Below are 5613 nucleotides of genomic sequence, written 5' to 3'. Positions count from 1 at the left end.
ACAATTAATATTTCAGATAATAATTTAACCATTGATATGAAAATGGATTGAATGTAATCAATGAGAATTCAAGTGAGTGTATTTCCATCGAAAATTTCAACGAATATATGAGACGTGGAAATAACTAAATCAATAAAATATAACACATGGCAATTCAAGGATTGATTTGAAATCGAATAAGAAACAAACACGAGTAAGTTTCTCATATTGAACTACCATGGATCTTTGAAATAAAATATTCCTTCACTTATAAAGTATGGTACCCCCCTCAAAAGTAGCATAACCTTTTGATTGACCAGTTATATGGTATGAATATTTTGAATAAGAATGCACATGATTTTCCTGCAAAAATAGATTAGAAATATTTTGGTACCCAACGTTTAACGGGTCCTTGGAGGTTAGCTGTAGCTTTGAAGCTAGAAATCGGGGGATCAAGTATACTGTAAGTACCATACCATTTATTAACATACCTCTGATTTACAAAATCAATTGTTCTACATGTTGAATAGCATAGCTTCTCTTGGATCATACTGATTAGCTTATTGATAGATCTGAGAAAACAAGGCAAATCAGTCCTAGAAACAAATGACTTTGTATCAACTACAAGAGATTGATGTAGCTTGTTTCCAGCATTTTCCTCTATAGTTGATTTCTTTCTCCTTTAAATCATTTTCACCTTTTTAGAATGATTACCTGAACCAACAACAGAATTATTGTAATACTTATTAGAAGTATGAGATTGATACTTTGATGCACCATTTGATTTGTTATATTTGTAAGATGAACTTCTTGATTTAACACTTGAAGAATAGTTATTCTTACAGACATTAACCGCAGAGAATGATCAGTTGCATGAATAGAACATGTGTTAAACCCAGTTTCAATCAGATAACAATGAATTAAACAATAAGAACAACAACCTAGAGATCAAATTATCATGTATATTGATAAACTCTCTCAATACATGTTTATCTCTCTATAATCTCTCTCTCTCTCTTTAGAATATTACAATATACTAGCTAGTAACTCATAATAGATTTATTTATATGATTGACTAATTACACATCAAACTACAATTAATCACAGTATTGACTTTTGTTGACTATGTTGACTTTAAGCATCGACCTCTTCAATCTTTAAGCTCAGTGATCTCAGATACAATAATATTTTACCTAACAATCTCCCCCTTTGTATTCGAGATCACATTCTTCAAAACAAATTTTTTTCTTCACTTCAAAAGATTTTTGACATAAACAATCTCCCCAATGAAGACAATAAGACTTGTCACTATTTGAAAGACGAATCTGAAAAAATAACAATCTCCCCTGTTAACAAATATATTCTTCATATCTAAATCTTCACTTTGAAATTCAGAAACTTTAGAAAAGTTTTCAATCTTCAACAGTCAACTAATCTTTAATAAATCCTTTCAGATAATAGATAAGTTTTAGACATTAAGGCTTTAAGTTTTGACACTATGTGTACTAAGCTCATTACCATTATATCAAAAACTTTCTTCAAACAACTTTGATTCAATCTTCCTTTGACAGGTAAGTCAACAATAAATCTCAACAAGTTACCTACCTGCACACACGAATGGCTAGGCAATCAAAAATGCCATGACTATATCGTCACCTAAGATTGCAGAATTTCGGAGACAAATAACTGGCTTTATATACCTAGCGAAAATCAAGCACAAATTCTTCAGATCAGCACCAACCTTTTCATCAACATCTACAATCTTAAATCTTATGGCTTTTCAACCTTAGATTCAAAAGATTTAGATTCAAACCTTATCATTCATGAACTGATTCAACAATATGTTATTACCAATATCTTTGAATATTATTTCTAGTCTTTATATAATCTCTTTCTTCATATCTTTATTCATGTCTTTGATATTCTTTCCTCCCTCATTATGACTAGGAGAATCTTGAAAATCATGAATAATTAAAGACTTGAATTTCTTCTCTTATGAACAGTACAACTTAGTAACTGTTGATCCTCTCTCTCAGTGATTTGATGATAATCCCTTTTTACTTATATGTTGTATTTATGTTTCTGTCTTTTCAGTTCCAACGATCATCACTGAGTTTGTTCAGTGATTGTTGAAGAACTTGTATTGTAATTCAACCAAACACAACGATACTTCAAGAAGACAACACTCACACCAAAGAACCTTCAGCTAATGTCGAAGACTAAAACTGAAGATTAGAGACTGGCGAGTACGTGATCTGAAGCAGTACTCAGTGATTACAAGCCCATCTACATATGTGTGAAGACTGCTCAAGCCTCAGCGAATGCTGAAGAGACCTTCAGGTTATTCCAGCATTCAGCGATCAAAGGAAGCTTGCTTAGCACGATTGTTGTTGTCTTGTCCTTATACACACGAAGGACAAACCCTTACCCTTCTAAACGTTGGTACGGTACGGAGCCGACTAGTTGACTCTATTGCCCACCAACTTTAGGTAAGGATGTCTGCTCATGAATAGTGTTTTTTGTAGTATTCACTGTAGCAAAGGACAAGCCTTCCTCTTAAGGCTTGACACACACTCTAACCCTACCATTTTGCATTAAATGTTCATTTAATGCACTGGGTATAAATAGAAGTGTTTCTTCTCCATGCAGAGTGCACGCAACTCACTCTCTAAACCTAATTCTTACTTTGAGCATTTTCTAGCTTAAGTAAAGGAACTTTTCTTACAACATTTCTTTTCTCAGTTTGCTAAGAATCTGTGTGTAATCAAAGATTGTTTAGATAGGTTTTCTTATCTTATCTTTTCACAAACAGTCTTGTAAAATCTGTATTGATCTTCTTTATCAATATATATTTTAAATTTGAAAATATTGTGTTTGTATTAATCCCCCCCTTCTACAAACTGTTTTACTTATCTTGTAGACCCTCAAGGGACCAACAAGTGGTATAAGAGCAGTGTTTTCTTCTCTCTTTCTGTTTAGCTATTTTTTGTATTAGTTTATCTCTTTCCTTAGATAACTTTGCCGCTTACAAATGGCTTTACAAATTACAGACACACACACACACAAGACAATGGCTCTCTTGCCAAACCTCCYYGRTTTGTCCGTGACAATTTTAGTCTCTAGAAGAACCGGATGTCCCTCTTTCTTGAAGGTGTGGATCCTGAAATTCCACATTACATAGAAAATGGACCATATATTCCATTTGCTATTGCTCCGGCTGTTCCAGCAACAGCTACGATTGTCGCGATTCCTGAACGGAAGATTCCAAAGCTCCCACATCAATGGAGCAATGAAGACAAGAAGAAAATAGCTATATACACATGCGCTCGGTCTATAATAGCTATGTCTCTTCCCGATGAGAGCTCAAAACCTCTAAATCCATGTGGGACACACTTTGTGTCCAATATGAAGGAACCACTCAGGTTCAAGAGACCAGAAAGATCAATCTAGTAAGATAGTATGAAATCTTTCTCTGTGGAAAGTCTGAGACGCTGTCTGAAGTACATCAACGATTTAACTGCCTCCTTATTGATCTTAGGGCTGTCGGCGGGGAATATTCCAACTCAGAAAGTTTAACTAAGTTTCTGGAATGTCTTCCTGAGTCTTGGGACACACCTTTTACATGTGTCTCAAGATGTCCAATGACATGTCCACTCTTTCTCTTTCTACTTTATATGGGATTCTGCTTAACCATGAGCAATCTCGTCAACTGAAGAGGAATCTTGTAAAAGATTCCAGGGAAATGAAAAGCTCTCCTTTGGCTTTGATCTCTGAAGCTTCTTCAGCTGAAACTTCTTCTACCCCTTTTGTCTCTTCTCTTCCTCTTGTTGTTATCACGGAGATAGACACTTCTATCTTTGAGGATATTCCAGAATCTGACTTAGCATATTTTGATGAGTCATTGGCCCTCCTGACTAAGTCTTTCAGGAGGTTCGCCAGTAAAAGCAATTTCCGCAAATCTCCTCAGCTGTCCCTCAGGGAAAAGCCAAAGTCTGAAAGAATAGACAAGGCTTCAGCTGTCTGCTACAACTGTCACCGGCCCGGACATTTTGTAGGTGAATGCAGATCAAAGAAGACTGCAACGCCATCCTCCAAATCGCCTTCCTCCTTCAGGACTAAATATGAAAAGTACTTAAAACTGAAGGAGAACTACAGGAAGATAAAAGAGATGATTTTAGATGACGATTTTGAAAACTTCAGTTTGATATTAAGGTGATTGAAAACAGATTACATAATATATAAGGATAGCTAGGGTGTAAGACTTGTGGTGAGACCCAAACACAAATTCTAGTAGCCAATGCTGTAGGAATGCTATAGCAAGCAGTGTTTTAAAACTTAGTTCCACCATCTATTTTGAAGGTATTCCTCTCGGACTTCACCATTGCACTATATTATAGCTTTCAACCTATATCTCTATGTGGTATTCGGACCAGGGATAGTGACAAAATTGTGTTTTCAAAATATATGGATAAACAAATCTCTTTGTTAAAAATCACTCTCTCGAGTCGATTCCCATATCATTCAAGTTGGCGTGTGTTTTAGATAGTTCATCTCTGAATCTATCGCACTTTGACACTTTCAAAGAGTGACCAACCCATCAGGAGTTAAGTTTGAAAGACATAAATGACAAGTTTTCTTGTCGGCAACTTTCTCAAGTCTACCTCTTATATCATTCAAGTTGACGTGCGTTCAATGGCTTATTTCTAAGTCCATGGAACTTTAACACTTTCAAAGTGATCAACCCATCAAGAAGTGTACTTGGTTTTTATAAAAACTCGAATGAAACAATGGAACGTCATTGTAAAACCCAAAAATTTATGGAATAAATAATTTATCTTTATTATTATTTTATTTTAAGAATATATATATATATATATATATATATTAAATAAAAATAGAAGGTTGAAATAAGTTTATAAAAGTCTGACCAAAAGTGAAGGAAGAAGTCAAGACATGGGTGAAAATTGTCAATTCACGGTAGTTAAGGGACTGGGTCGTGTGTAAGCAGGTCCAAACCAGAAGGACCTGTTTTGTAAATAGGCAACAGACCTGCAACAGAGGGGCCTGCTGTCAACGTTTGGGAGAGGCAGAAGAGGAACAGGCGGTGCCTGGTCCAAAAGGGGAAACTGTGACCTGCCAGTTGCAGGCTGTGGAGAAGCAGTTTCACAGCCTAAAACTCGGATTCGGCCGATTTGGTCAACTAATAGGCCAAATCGTTTGAGTATAAATTATGGACACTGGTTTAGGATCGCCATTCATTTGAAAAGAAGAAGGAAATCGTTGAGCTTGAGAGAGAAAAACCGGAGTTCAAGACCAGGCAAGAACCCCCTGTTTTCCCGTCGCTTAGAGGTAAATGCTCAACCAAAATTTATGTTGTTACAATGTTTAGCTGTACCTTTGACCCTGTGTAGAACTCTATGACTGCCCAAAGCGTCGGAATAGTGTGACACCCCACGGGAAGACAGCGAATAACGGATTTGGAAGGAGACCGGAAAATAGGAAGAAGCTACCCAAGGGACATGGCCGAGCTTACAAAATGACCTTAGAGGAGGCCAAGGAAACGCCCGACATCGTATCCGGTATGTTCCCTATCAACAATGTGTATGCACATGTATTATTTGATTCGGGTGCAAA

This window comes from Cynara cardunculus (genome assembly GCF_001531365.2).
Source record: "Cynara cardunculus var. scolymus isolate 2C chromosome LG 2, CcrdV1, whole genome shotgun sequence".
Lineage (NCBI taxonomy): Eukaryota > Viridiplantae > Streptophyta > Magnoliopsida > Asterales > Asteraceae > Cynara > Cynara cardunculus.
The sequence above is the reverse complement of the archived record's forward strand: the minus strand, read 5'-3'. Positions refer to the sequence as shown.